This window comes from Desmodus rotundus, chromosome 1 (assembly GCF_022682495.2).
Source record: "Desmodus rotundus isolate HL8 chromosome 1, HLdesRot8A.1, whole genome shotgun sequence".
NCBI classification, from domain to species: domain Eukaryota; kingdom Metazoa; phylum Chordata; class Mammalia; order Chiroptera; family Phyllostomidae; genus Desmodus; species Desmodus rotundus.
The window spans coordinates 6,730,111-6,744,978 of NC_071387.1; the positions used below are offsets into that span (position 1 = coordinate 6,730,111).

Consider the following 14,868-nt stretch of genomic DNA (forward strand, 5'->3'; position numbering starts at 1 on the left):
ATAGCAGAGATGGCCCCAAAGGTCTAAGTTTGAGGAAACATGGTATTATCCCACCAGATCCTCTCAGCAGTTGTTCTACACTCGTGTGACAACGCACAGGGAGGTTAGGTGGCACCCTGGGGAGTGGTGGCTAACCCCAGAGCCTGGGTCCTCCTCACCCTGGTCCCTGCTGAGGCAGCCTCTGCTTCTACCCTTTGCCCTCGCTGTGCCAACCCACCCGCTGCATGTGGCCCAGGCAGGGCAGGTGCTCTGAGCTCTAGCCTCCCAGTGGGTCACACCTCTGGCTATTAGGCACCCATCTCCCCACAAGTCCCCACTGTCTTTTTGGTGGTGCTGTCCCAAAGGGCAAGCAGATTTATTGGGGCCACTGGCAGGCAATCAGTGGTTGAACTTGGCCCCATGCTCCAGCTTGTCTTTCTCCTCCTCCTCCTCTTCCTCCTCCTTCCTCTTCTTCTTTAAAGATTTTATTTATTTTTAGAGAGAGAGGAGGGGAGGGAGAAGGAGAGGGAGAGAGACACTGATGTGAGAACATATCCATTGGTTGTCCCTCACACACACTCCAACCAGGCACCGAACCTGCAACCTAGGCACGTGCCCAAACTGGAAATCGAATGCGGACTTTTCACTTTGTGCGATGATGCCCGACCAGTCAGGGCTCGTCCTTCTTGACAGCACAGGAGCTGGAGGAGCCCTTGGCCACGCTGAGCTCTGCCAGGCCCTCGGTGATGGTCTCTACGGTCCAGAAGGCAGCCTCACGGGCACCTGTGCATAGCATTCAGATGGCCTGACTCACACGGCACAGAAGGGACACGTCCACAGCTTGTTGCCTCACGGTTCTGGCTCACCCAGTGCGAGTCGAGTCCTCCCGGGAGCCACTGTTGGTGATGGCACCGGGACCTGCAGGGGGGCCCCTGCCAGTGAGCAGATGGATAATCTTGAAGGCACGCCTGACGCTGCGTGTGGTCATGAGTTTCTCGCCATTGTTAAGGCCGTGCTCCACCACCGAGTTGGTGAGGTGCTCCACAATGGGCATGGCGCCATGCGGAAGTGCTTGGCTACAGAATGCCCTACACTGTAGGGTGGGTACTTGGCATATTTCCTCTTTACAATGTGTTCCTGCGAGGAAATGACATTGATCTGTCCATCATCAGTGCTCCACGTCCACAAGAGCTTGATGTCGGGGTCTTTGCTACTACAGATGCAGCCACCTTCCCCTTGGACACCCTGAGAGTGCAGCTGGGGAGTGCATGCACCACGTGCCCCCCCAGCGCCCCCCCCCCCCCCACCCCAGCGCAGACAGAAAGAGCTCACAGGTCTCTATTACTGGTCATGCCCACTGAGGCATCTGTGGCCAGCACAGCCAGGCACAGGGGGGTGGGCTCAGGACCATTTATGCAGCCACTGAACAGGGTGCAGTTTGCCTGAGGAGAGGACTGGGTGATGTGGTCAGGCAAGTCTCCCATGGCCCTGGCAGTCACAACTTCCTGGGGCCTCCCTATGGTCAGACTGACCCAGGAATGGCAGGTCTGGAAATTTTTCCCAGCCACAGGCCACACCAGCAACCTCTTGGGGACAGGGGCACAGGGTGGCTGGTCGAATCTTGCCTTGCCAGGCCTATTGCATGTCAGCACAGGACAGCGTGACCCAACTTCCAGCCAAAGCTTCCTCTGAGGCAGGGCAAGCCCAGACAAGGCACCCCTGCCCTGAGGTCTGGGCATGTCTCTCACAGAAGGGTCATCTTCCATTCCCTGTAAGGACAGAGAGCTGAGATGCAGGGGCCAAGCCATGGGTGCAGATGACAGGGAGAGACAGAGCAATCCTGTGGGATCCTGTGGGACCCTAACTTGGGATCCTTATCTCTGCCAGGACCAGAACAAGAATGTGAAGAATTCAGGTTAAGTCTGAGCTAAAACTTCTGGTCAGTGAAAGCGTTCCTATTCCCCAGTAACCATGACCCTAGCATGCTGATGCTACCAGTGGATGTCAGGTACTGGGCTTGATCATCGGTGAGCTCCATGGAGTCTTCACACAGTCTCCGAAGGAGCACCCGTTATCACACCCATTTCGCAGACGTACCCACTCTGCAGGTCTGGCTCCCGGCCGCCTGCCTCGGGCTCTTCCTCTGTAATAATCAATCTGTAATTAAAGGAGTCTAGTCCTAATGACAGTAGTGTCTTCCATTCTCCCAGGGCTATCTGCCAGCTCCACATCGCTAGTCCCTAAGGTCTTAGGGAAGCCCCATTTACAGATAAGGGACCTGGGCTCAGATAAATTAAACTTGTCCACAGTCATCTGGCCAGCAAGTGATAGAGTGGGGTTCAAAGCCACATCTGCCAGACTCCTTAACCTCTTATTTGTTGGTTATTCAACACATGCCCCAGGGTCAGGGACCCCATCTGCTCTGCTCACAGCCAGTTCCCAGTGCCAGCTTGGTAAATACTTCTTTACCAAAAGAAAGGGGGAAAATGTGTAAGTCAGAACCCTTTTGGTTGCAAATGACAGGAACTCACCTGAAACTAGCTTCAGAAGGGGGAAGGGTCCTAGAATGGCTCACAAGACCAGGGGCTACAGCGCAAAATCCAGGCAGCCCCAAGGATGGCGGGGCAGGGGTGACGGCTAGGTGGGAGGTGAATGCTGAGCAACAGAGAACAGCCATCCCAGCAGGTAACCTTGTCAAACAGGAAGTTATCTCAGTTACCCAGGTGTGATGTAAGCTTTTTGTCAAACTCAGTTACTACTCATCACAGGACAGTTGAAAACACAACCCTGTTGTGACTGAATGTTTGGGTCCCCCTAAGGTTTGTACATTGAAACCCTACCCCAAGGTGACAGTATCAGAAGGCAAGGCCTATAGGGGGTCATTAGGTCATGGGGGTGGAGCCTCATGAATGGGATTAGCACCCTTTCAAAAGAGACTCCAGGTACACCGGGAAGACAGGTGTCTATGAACCAGGAAGTGGACCCTCACCAGACACTGAATCTACCAATGCCTTGATCTTGGACTTTCCAGCTTCCTAAAACTTTGAGAAATAAATATTTGTTGTTTTTAAGGTACTCAGTTTATGGTACAGATGCTCCTCAACTTGTGAGCATCTCCCCATAAGCCCATCGTAGGTTGAAAATGTAAGTCGAAAATGCAATAGATACCACGCTGCGGAGTGTTGGTTGTTTGCCCGCGTGGCCACGTGTGCCTCTGAGAGCTACGGCACCGCCCAGCAGCACGAGGGAGTATCGTGCTGCCTCCTGCCTGCTGGGAAAAGATCAGCATCAAAATTCCAAGTATAGTTTAGTACTTGGAATAGTACTAAACTATACTTGGAATAGTACTAACCAAGTATAGTCGTCAAGTTGAAAAGTCCTGTCAATCACCGTACGTTGGGACTGTCTGTATTTTGTTACAGCAGCCCACGCTAAGACAAACCATCTTCCAAGACTGAGAGAAAAATCCAGGGTCATTCCTGTGACCACCTGTTTTCTCTCTACCGTGGAGTCTATAGGTTTCAATGCGAAAGTCCCTACTCCCTTCCCTTCCTGCAGGAGCGTGGCAAGAAGGACAGAGCGTGGAGGCCACCTGCTCACCACGGCCACCTGTGTCAGAGGGGACTAGACCAAAGCAGGTCCCTCCCACCACAGACAGGGGACTCCTGCATGACCAGATCTCGCTCCTCCCGGAGAGAGTGGCACAGTGAGGTCTGCCAGGTAAAAAGGCCAGTGGTTGCGTTGACATCCACTGACCTCACCTGGCAAGCTGCAAGAAAGAGCCTGGGTGTGGAGGAAAGCAACCCAATCCCCAACCCTCGGCCATGAGGATGATGAAGGCACCTCACCCATAAGAAAGGGATGAGGACCTCCGGCCGAGATAGAGGCATAGGTAGATACCCTGTGCCTCCTCGCACAAGAAAGGGATGAGCACACCTTCCTACAGAGATGAGGTAGGTGAGGGGAGTGAGAGCCCACGTGTTCGCATACTTCTAGGGCTGGGACAAAGGTCAGCATTTCTCCTGCTTTCTTGTCTTTCTCCCATGTCACCGAATCCCTGTCAGGCAGGCAGGCAGTGCTGGCGGGGCTTCAGCTCAGCAGGATGTTTCTGTCACGCCTCTCCCACAGAGTGGAGGCTCCTTGGGCAGCCCTGGTCCTCCTGGGCATCTGGGGTCATCAGATGGCTGAGGTCATCACAACTTTATTGGGGAGTTTGCGTCCACTGGGAGCACAAATGTGAAATGCTTTATTCTCTCCAACACCCACTCCCCACCCGCGCTGCGCTGACTCTGCTTCCCAATTTTGGACAGCTGGTCCCTCGATGGAATCTGGACCAGATTCTGTAACTCTGCAGTCACTTCCCATGATTAGCATAGTCACATTTCAAGATTTAAGACTTGGTTCTGTTCATTTGAAGACCTGATTCAAACCCAACTTGAAGTGCATCTCTGTTCTCCCTTCCCACTCTCTCTGATCCCTGGGGGATCGGGGGAGGTGGGATGGAGAGTGTTCTGCTCTTTATCAAGTCCTCTCCTTTGTCTGCCTGAACGGCCTCCCCTAACCTCTTTCAGACTGTAGCAGACCTCCCCAGGCCCCTCTCTCTGCGAGAGCTGAGACCTGCTCACACAGGAGTCACCTGTCTGTGGTGGGAGGGACCTGGTCTGGTCTGGTCCCCTCAGACTCGGGTGGTCTCCACACTGCTGGTGATCCGGGCTTCCTAGGGACCGATTCAGCTGTGCCCTGGCCATTCCATCACTGAGGAGCACCCAGCCAGCCCTTCTCTGCCACAAGGGGCACATGTCCCAACCCCTTCTCTATGCTGGCATACCACCTGGGCGGCCACGGCTCCTGCCCCGCTGCCAGCCTCTGTATTCTTCACATGGAGACCCTGGGGTAGCTCTGACACTCTGTGAGGGCCACTGAGAACTGGAATGGGAGGGTGGGACCCACCTCTTCCAGACTCCACAGAGTCCCACCTCCAGAGACCTCTACACCAGTTTCTATGCTCAATGGGACCCAAACTTCAGAATCTAATGTCACTCACCCCCTTCTTCTTCTTCCCCAGAGAGGGAGAGGGGGCTGAAAAGCACGTGGCCCCCTACCCTCAGCTCCCGAGGGCTCTCCCGTGCTCCACGGAGGGTCTGAGGGTTCTGTAGTTCATCACATGCCCAGTCTCTGAAAAGGACTCTCCCAGAGCCTCCTCATTTGGCCTTGGGGAGAAGCAGCTGTCTCATCTCAAAACTACACTTGTTTTGAGTCCAGGACCCACCTCTTCCTCACAGCGCCCACACTGGATTTACATGAGTGGGTGCGGGGAGGAGCTGAGCACTGGGGGTGGGGGCAGGAAAATCATGTATATACTATATAGTTACTCTCAGCTGTTCAGAAGCTCTGGTTTGTTAACAATGAGGGGGTAAGGCATTTACTTTTACTTAATACATGCAGCATTTCAACAATAAGGAAACAAAGAGCTGAGCTGGCTCTGGGGCCAGACCTCACTCTGAGTGACCCTGGACAAGACTGCCGACCGTTCTGCGGCTCCGTTTCCTTACTGCACAGGGGAGGTTAGAACCGTCGCACCCACAGAGTAAGCTGTGGGCTCTGCGGCAATAAGGAGCTTCGCATTGTACCTGGAACACGGCAACCACAAACCTCACGGCAGACATGGTGGCTATTATCATTTCTAAGTGCTTTCAAACAGGAGAGCTAAGAAGAGGCACAAACAGGGCCTTGGGTAGAGAAGGATCGCGGGCCACCAACTTGGTGTCCTCGAGGCTGCTCAGCTCTGGCAGAGGAGCCAAGCACGGTGCCAGGCACGTGCAGGCCTGAAACACATGTTTTGTTGAATGAGTGGTGTTCTCTTAATTCCAGGAGACTATTAATTTGCTCCTTATTAATGAGGTGTTCTGAACACAGATTTAAGCTGCATTTGGTCCAGCAACCAAGACAGACTGTGGGTCTTAAAAAGAAATGAGGAGGAGAGACCCCTTTGTATATGGAGGGTGGGCAGCCCTCCCGTCCTGGCCAGGCAGGAGCCGGCAGCTGTCTCCCGGCGCCTGCCGGAGCTGGATGGCGGTTGTGAATACTTTCTTTCTTAAGTGAAGCTCCTCTCTGTGTATGCTGAATCACAGCATTCACGGGGGGAGCGGGGACAAGAGCATTTCCTAAGTGGATACCAGGCATCAGCTGGGGCAGGGGGTGGGAGGCCTGGCTGGGCCAAGGCTCTAGCAGGAAAGGAACGTGAAACCGGCTCCTATGCTCCTATAGCGGCGGCGGGCGACTCTCCGACCCCTGTGGTGTGTGCTGGGGGAGGGAGGGCGGAGACAGATGAACACTCAGACCACAGACCTCAGCAGGGGGGTAGAGGGTGGGGGATGAACAGACCAGGCCCAAAATAGGCTGAGCGTCTGGGGCGTCAGCTGGGATTTGCCCCTTCCAGCAAGTCAGGGCTCAAGCATTCTGTTTACCAAATGCTCTGCACACATAGAAACCAGGACGGTCTGGGCTCCACGTTGAAGGGGTTGGGGAGGGTCCCCCCCACTCCCCCCCAGGGTGGATTTCGAGGTGTTGGAAGCGTCTCTGCCTGGTGATTTCACCCTGGCCTTGTGCCTGGGAAGTTCGCTCCATCAGTGCCTTGCCAGAAGTCCTCACTTATCTGCGCAGCCGCCTCCTTGGGCCCCGGGAAAGATAAGCAAGGTCACCAACTGCTTGCTGCCTCTGCGACCCTCCTGCACTGACCATAAAACTGACTTCTGTCCCTCATCTCCCATTTGGGACAGAGGTCTTGTCTGACACAGTGTTCCAGAAGCCACAATTTTTAAAGAATTTATATAAGATGAGGATGATTTAAAACAGCTTTGAAAATTTCCAGTGAAATTTTTATTATGAGGATACAAAGAAAATTGAACCTCTCCTCTCTCTGTTGCTCTGCCTCCCCGCCTAGGGACCGGCCCCAGCACCCGCTGCAGCATGAGAGCAGGGACAGACACATGAGCATTCCTTCAAATACCGTTACGATGACAAAATGAAAACCAGGCAGCTGAAAGTCCCAGCAAACTGGTTATGAGTGAGCTGACCTGGAGCCCAGGCTCTGGTGTTCAGATGGGCTTGATAAATGTTTGCTGACCGAACAGCAAATGTGTCTGACTATGCAGTGGTACCCAGGCTTGAGGGGAGCTGCTGCCCGGACTCTGTCCCCAGGCAGGGGCTTGAGAAGTCAGGAATGAAGTCGATCATACACGAGCTAAAAACAGACTCTCAAAGCTGCTTTGTAACTGAGCGTGCGCCCCGTGCTGACATTTGTTTGGCAAGCATGTAACAGACACTGTCTTCAAAGGGCTTTCCGTGCAGCCTGGGCATCCTCTGTGACGCTGGGCAGAGCAGGATAACCAGTAGCTCTGTCTTAGCACTCCCCCACCCGACCCCAATAAAGGCAGGTCTCCTAACTTCTCACCAGGACCAGGGAACACGTGGTTCCCCTGCCAGGCACAGGGAAGCAAGTCACAGGATCTGACCATAATACCTCCAGGGGAGGAGAAGACCAGCGGGCTCACTCTCAGCTTACAGGCAGCTGTTTCGTTAAATCTGGATGGATGGGGGGTTTGGGCAATCCTGCCAGCTCCCTGATGCTCGGACTCTCCCCGAGGCCTTTCCAAGACCAGCAGACCAGGAGCAGAGGGGCCTTGCCTTTTTGGCCCTTGACTGTGGGTCAACTTTGCTGGAACCTCGGTCACTAAAACTGCCAAACTTCCTCGAATCTGAGAAGTCATCAACTGATGAGTGCATCATATTCTAATAAAAAACAGAAAGTGCTTCCAATTAAACCCTGACATGCTATTAACTTTAAGATGTAATCCAATTTTGGAGATCTTAAAATAAGAAAACGTATTAGAATCGAAAAAAGGTGATCTGCTTTCAGAACAACTGTGTTCCTGCTAGCTTTGAGGTAGGCCTTCCTCCCAGTGCCATTACTTGCTACCTGTGTGGCCTGGTGCAAGGGACTTCACTTTGCTAGGGCTCTGTATTCTTGTTAATAGAACAGAATGATAATACTTCCCTCATAGGTTTTGAGAGGAGAAAAAAAAAGACACCTAAAGAATGTTGAGCTTGATGTCTAATAATCACAGGCAGCTATACAAGGTGCTCTAACAAGGCTGGTGGGGACAACATCTTGCCATCCTCTGGTCCCCAGGTGGGTACACTGATCAGAACCAATCTATGAATTATTAGGACTGATATTTCCAAGCAGATATGAGCAAGAGCAGGGAGGAAAGAGACACCAACGAGCTGGCTGGGTGTCCAGTGGGGCAACGACAGCAGTGAGTGCAGGAGGCCTGGGTGAGGAGACCCATTCAGCTGGGATGTGGGGAGTCCCTGTCCCTGAAATTCAGGAGCAATTGTACTGAAGAAACTCTCTGGTCAACAACATTGGTAAAATTTGGACAACAGACACAAACTACATAAAGCTCTTGAAAACGACCCAAAGCAACAGAAACTGGAGGAAACATGATCCTTGGAAGGTGGGAAGCATGCCGCCAGCACTTCCCAGTTTACGGTAACACATGGGAGAACAGAACTAAACAGGGCTCAGCAATGTTGTTGGCTGGGAAGAAGGGAAAGAGGTTAGACGTTGAGGATAAACAATGAAGAGGAAAATGCCACATAGGAAAGGATGACAGAGGGAAAGTTCTAAAATTGCTGTACAAATTCCTCCCCCCCATCTTTAGTTAACCCCTAAGTCGTACATGCATAGACAGAGACTCCACGGAGCCCCAAAGTCCCCCAAAGAAAGCAGTAGCAGGGAGGCAGAGAGCTCAACAGTTGCCTGGAATATAGAATTGGGAGTTCAGCTAACCTAAAGGGGCTGAGCAAACACTTAAGGCTTTTGATTTAATTCTAGAAAAACCATGCCTTACAAATAAGCCCAATACTAAGGGTTATACTGTAGGGCTATGGGCGGAACCAAAATAAACCTACCTGAATGAAACCTGAAAACCAAGCCTCCACAATCTCAAGTGGATATGACAGTAATTTGACTGCCAGCTAGAATAAAACATAGCATTCTTTAGAGGAAGACAATAAAATACACAGTCTTTTTAATGTATCATCCAAAATGCCCAGTATACAATTAAAAATATATAGATGTAAAAAAGCAGCAAAGTGTGACACACTATTAAGAGAAATAACACTCAATAAAATCGGGCCCACCGATGAACCAGATGTAGGAATTAGTAAACGAGGATTTTAAAATGGCTATGATAAATATACACAGGATTTTCGGGAAGTGAAGGATAGAATTAATAAATGGATAGAGAATCTCAGAAGAGAAATGGACCTATAAAAGTAAACCTAGGTAAATTCTAGGAATGAAAAATGAAGTACCTGGCATAAAACATATTTTGGATGCAATTAATAGCAGATTAGATACTGTAGAAGAAAAGATCAGCAAACTTGAAGATAGGTCATAGAAATGGTCAAAACAGAAGAACAGAGTGAAGATAAAAATAAATAAATACAGAGACCACTGGGACAACACCTAGTGTGTAAATGGGATTCCAGAAGGGGTGGGGAAGAGAGAATTGGGCAGAAAAAATATCTGAAGGAATAATGAGCAAAAAAGTCCCCTTACATTACCAAATTCAGTAAAAAACATCAACCCATTGATCTAAGAAGCTCAGGGAAGCCGCCATAGAATAAATACCAAGAAACCACATCTACTCAGACCACAGTCAAAGTACCAAAAATCAAAGACATAGAGATATCTTAAAAGAAGCCAGAGGGGAAAAGACCTACCATGTACACAGAAACAACCATAAGGACGAGAACTGACTCTGGTCGGAAACACCGAAGGCCAGAAGGCAATGGAAAGGCATTTAAAAAGTTCTAGAAGGAAAGAGAAGTTAATTTGGGACATGTGAAGCTTGAAATGCTGTTCTTCCCCTCCCAAGCACTCCCTTACAACAACGCACAGCACCCATGCACTGCCCCCCCTCCGCCCGCCACATACACAGTAAGTTCTCAACACCCCAGCATTCCCAACAACAGCAGCAGCAACTGTCAGGGAGGGGTAAGATGTGAGAATGCAGGAAATCACTTACACACACTGTCAGACACCATTAGGACTCTTTGTATGCCATTGCCAGCATGTAAACATCAGACATTTTTCATCCTGATCAAAGCTCTAATAAGAAAAATGAAAATTCTCTCCTCCTTAAATATTTCAGTCACTCGACGATTTGGTCCAACCGGCTGGTGGAAATGTGGGAACAGTGCTCCCATAGAAGGTCGGGGGGATTCCGAGATCTGGGAGCAGTCAAGGTAGAAACTTGATGGAGATGCTCTGGGCGAGCGTGGGGCACAGGCTGCGAACGGGGAGAGCAGGGGCGGCACACCCACCCCGAGCAGCTGCCCAACGCTGGATGCCAGGCACCGTGCTGAGTGCGCCAGGCGCGTTAGCTTAATCCTCGCACCGACCCGGAGCAGTACTGGCACTCATTTTTTAAAATGAGGAAACAAAGTCTGAAAGAGTCAGAAAACTGCCCAGGCAAGTGAAGGTCTGTGAGGTCTCTTCACCCTCCGCCAGCCAGCCATTCAGGGGTTCGCTCCAGTGCAACGGGCGCTCCCTGTGGCCATGCCCGCGCGTGCCCCGGTGCTCGGGGACTCACTGCCCAGGAGGTGAAACACATCACATAGCCAGCACTTACTGCGCACTTACTAGGCACCAGCCATTGCGTGTCACGCTTAATGTGTCACATCTTACTTAATTTTCAAAACAGCTCTATGAGGTAAGTCCTTGTATCATCTCCATCTTTCAAGTGAGCAAAGCGAGGCTCAGTGCTACTGAGTGGTAGAACTAGAACTTGATTCTATGGCTCAGGCTCCCCAGCAGCATGCTCAAATGTCCAAGGCCACCAAAAGGGCAGGGGTCATGCAAAGATGGGCAGAGCAGGGCCACCTGTGCTCCTCCCTCTCTTGATGAGGTCCTAGGAACTTTGAATTGTGAAAGCAAATTTGTTTGCAAGGGTCTTGGGCTGTACCTGTTCCAGAGGGAGGGAAAGTCCAAAGAACCCCCCTGCCTCTGACCTTGTGACTCCAACTGTCTCTCCTACAAGGATGGCTGCAACCATCTCCCATGAGCTCTGGATGACGCGTCTCAAGCTCCCATCAATCTGGGCTGCACTCAGCAGTTAATGGGGGCTTTGAAAGTAAAAGCAAGTCAGAACACTGCCATGCTTAAAACCTTTCAGTGGCTTCTGCCCATCCTTGGGATAAAGCCCCATCTCTCACAAGGCCTCATGTTCTGCCCTGCTCCCCTTCTCTCCTCAGCCAAATGCACTCCTCCACTCCTCGAGAGAACTCCCTGCACCTGCTCCTGCCTCCGGGTCTGCTCTGGTTACTAAAGCTGTGTAACAAACTACCACCCTAACTCAGAGGCCTAAACCCACCACTTCCTTATCCTGGTGGGTTCTGTGATGAAGAATTAAGACATGGAACAGTGGAATGGCTTATCTTTGCTCCCAGTGTCTGAGGCCTCGGCAGGAAGACTCTCTAGCCTGGGGTAACTTGATGGCTAGAGGCTGGAACCATCGAGAAGCATCTTTCCTCACATGTCTGGGGTTGATGCTGGCTGTCAGCTGGGACCTGTGTGTCAGACGGCCTCTGCGTGGCAGCTCCTGGGTAGCCGGACTTCTCAGGCTCTGGCCTGGCTCAGAGGTTCTGAAAGACAGCGTCCCGGAGCACAAGGCAGAAGCCGTGCTGCCTGTGCTCACCCAGCCTTGGCGCTCTGGTAATGCCACCCCACTGCATTCTGCTGGTTATAAGCAAGTCACCCACCTACCCAGATTCAAGGGGAGGGGTGTCAAGGTCTCACTGTGGACCAGGAAATATTGTTGGGGCCATCTCTCTGAAAAAGCAATCCACCACATGGTCTTTACACACTATCGTCTCTGTCCAGACCACCATCCTCACTCCAACCTCACCACCTGCTAACTCTCACCAAGCCAAGCTCTCCCTGAAGCACCGCTTCATCAGGGACCTCGCTGTGACTGCCCTGCCCAGGCTTACTCAGGCCTCCGGCTCAGAGGCTCCCTTCGCGCCCAGAACTTCTCACGTACCCCAGTCTGTCACCTGTCTCCCCTCCTGACTATGAGCTCTATAAGGACAGGGACTTTGCCTTGCTGGTGTTGGCCCACAGCAGGTTCCACACATGCTGGAGAAGAGACAGGAGGAAGAAAGAGGAAAGAAAGGACACATGCTAGCCTCTGAGCCGTCAGGGTGCGGATCAAAAAGAACTCAGCCCCATCCCCTGTGCTTCTGCCCACCTTGAGCCCCCAGCCTGCCATGGCTCCACCACCAATGGCTCAGCCACAGCCCCACCGGGTCCCGCCACAGACTGGCTGGGCATCTTCACCCCCACGGCAGATGTAGGGAGGGTTTCTGTCCAATCCAACTGTCTGGCTAATGTGGCCTATAACATACTGGGGTCTTTCGGCAAACACACATCTTCTGAAGAGGGGTGGGACTGACAAATGGAAAAAGAAGAAGGTCTGAGCGCACTGACAGAAGCTGATGCAAGCAGAAAACTTTGCTCCCCGCAAAGACAGAAGTGGCAGCCCTTAGGCAGGGAGGGCCAGGATGGACCCATCTGCCCAGGGACCTAGGACATGATACCCCGTGCTGAGGGGTGGGAGCACCCCTTCAAAGTTTCTCTCAGTCTGTACCCAAACATATGCATCACCACCACCATCACCGTCATCTTTTTTTTTTTTTTTTTAAGGGAAGAAAAGTCACCACACTGTTTCCGTGGCTGTGGCCCAGGCAGAGGGAGACACCTGTGCCTGCGGCTCCCTCCCCAGTGCCCGCCCTCCTGCCTGCTGCGGGACTGCTCACTCTGGGGTCCAGTGCCAGCTCCTCCTCTCTTGCTCTGACTCTGCCAGCATTCACGAGCTCCCCCTGGATGACAGACTGTGCTGAGGACTCTGACAGTCACCCACTATTTCTTCTTGCAGAACCGGATGGGGGCTGGGGTCAGGGCAACCCCTGGTCCACAGAACCCTGAGTCCGACCAAGTTCAGCCCACGGAGGCATCCTTGCCCTGTGCCAGGCCCTTTCCCAAGCGACCTCACAGGAGAGTCCTCGCAGGCAGACTGCTAGTATTCACTCATCCGCTGAGGCATGAATGGGATGCCCAGAGAGGTGACTGCATCAGTGACTTAATCAAGGCCACGCAGGGGGGAAGTGACAGTGTTCTCTGGTGTTGCCCTCTCCCCCAGCTGTGGTATTTCCACTGCCCTGGGCTCCTGCCTCCCACTCTTTCACAGCACAGATGCTACTGGCTTCTGTGCGGGCAGCCTTGGGCTCCCTTCCCCAGGGTTTACAGGTGGGAGGGAGGCCACAGGAAGGCCATCTGCAGGGGGCTGCCCTGCCGGCCCACCTGGCTCTATAGGGCAGTGCTGGGGGAGGACCCTGCTCCCTGCAGCTTGCACGAGGTTGCCTGCACAGCTGGAGTAGACCTCAACCCCTTACCTGAGTCAGAGGGGAAGCTGCTTGCCTTTCAGAGCGAACCAGGAGCTGCCTGGGCTTTGGAGAGCGGGCGGGCCAGGGAGCAGAGCTGGCCAGGAGGCTCCTGCCAAGGAAGGAGGGGGCCGCCAAAGCCTCCGAAGCCGCCAAAGTGGGCTGGGGCGGGAGGGGCCAGGCCAGCTGGGGCTGGAGCTAGTGTGACATCACCGGGCGGCCCGCCTCTGTCTGGGGCTGAGGGGAGGCCCAGAGCCTTTCTGGGGCCTGGGGGATCCTCTTGCATTGGTGGGTGGAGAGAAGTGCCTGCAGCCAACCAGGGTCAGGCTGTGCTCACAGTTTCCTCCGGCGGGCGGCATGTAAAGGCTCCACAAAGGAGTTGGGAGTTCAAATGAGGCTGCAGCAGACAGCCTGAGGTGTGGACGGACTGAGCCCTGAGCTGTGTTGCTGGAGTCCAGACCTGCAGAGCATGGCCCTAAGGCAGCCGCCGGCTCCCACCCCAAGAGGAGGCAGGTTGTGAGCAGCCCCGCGGGAACCCCGGCCAGCCCCCGCCCCAGCCCGACAGAGCTCCACTGGGCAGGAGGAGCAGAGCCGGCAGAGGCCAGTGAGGCAGGGCTGCTGTGTGGCTGGGCAAGCCTGTGACTCGAGGACCCCTCCTGGAGGCCATGGACAGGCTGCCTCTCTGACGGCCAAAGGGAAGCATGTGAGGAGCTGCCCCAGGAGCCAAGCCGGAGGGAAGAGGTAAGGAGCTAGCTTGGTGGCACCGAGGGACAGTAGGCGAGAGGCAGCAGCTGGCCCCTTGTCTGGGTGCTCAAGACCCCTGGCCCCTCCAGCTGGGATATGTGTGTAGCTGGATCCCAGCGGGAGTCACTCCTGCTTTCACTGGGAGCCAAACACGGCGTGTGCCGGGGCAGGACCAGTGGATGCTGGGGCAGAGGGTGGTGCTCTGTGTGTGAGATCAGGGGCCGGGGTTCCGAGGCTTCGTCAGGCGGCCACTCTCCTCCACAGACAAAGAGCCTTTGGGGGCCAGCAGCGGCTCCTGGGCCGGCCAGGGCTGGGGGCTGTGCGCGAGTGAGCGCTCTGTGTCCGGGTGTGCCCAAGGGGCCGGCAGGCTGGGGCGTTGCAGACGCCAGAGGCAGCTGAACATCCGGGAAGGTGTTTTTAAGTTTAGGGTTCCTCTACACCCTGGCTAGGGAGGACACCCAGGCAAAAGCAAAGTCTGTCCTGTGGGAGCCGGGAGCCCTTGTTCAGAAAGTTCCCTGGAGCCGAGCAGCCGGTGCCCACCCCCTCAGCCAGGCAGGAGAATGGCGAGGGGCTGCAGTCCTGGGAGGGACCTGCCAGCCAGAGACCTGTGCCGCTGTGACTCGGGGCAAAGTG

General features: G+C 53.6%; 2 protein-coding genes and 1 pseudogene across 14 annotated transcripts in view; 1 reads left to right on the plus strand and 2 right to left on the minus strand.

Annotated features, from left to right (window-relative positions):
• RALGPS1 (Ral GEF with PH domain and SH3 binding motif 1) overlaps nt 1-14,868 on the minus strand; it is a 268,377-nt gene that overhangs the window by 69,442 nt on the left and 184,067 nt on the right. The window lies entirely within an intron of this gene.
• LOC112306489 (small ribosomal subunit protein uS7-like) lies at nt 650-5,645 on the minus strand (annotated as a pseudogene).
• ANGPTL2 (angiopoietin like 2) overlaps nt 13,721-14,868 on the plus strand; it is a 34,477-nt gene continuing 33,329 nt past the window's right edge. Inside the window, exon 1 of the mRNA XM_053920606.1 lies at nt 13,721-14,232. The gene's annotated coding sequence lies outside the window, so the exon portion shown is untranslated. The remainder of the gene's footprint in view (nt 14,233-14,868) is intronic.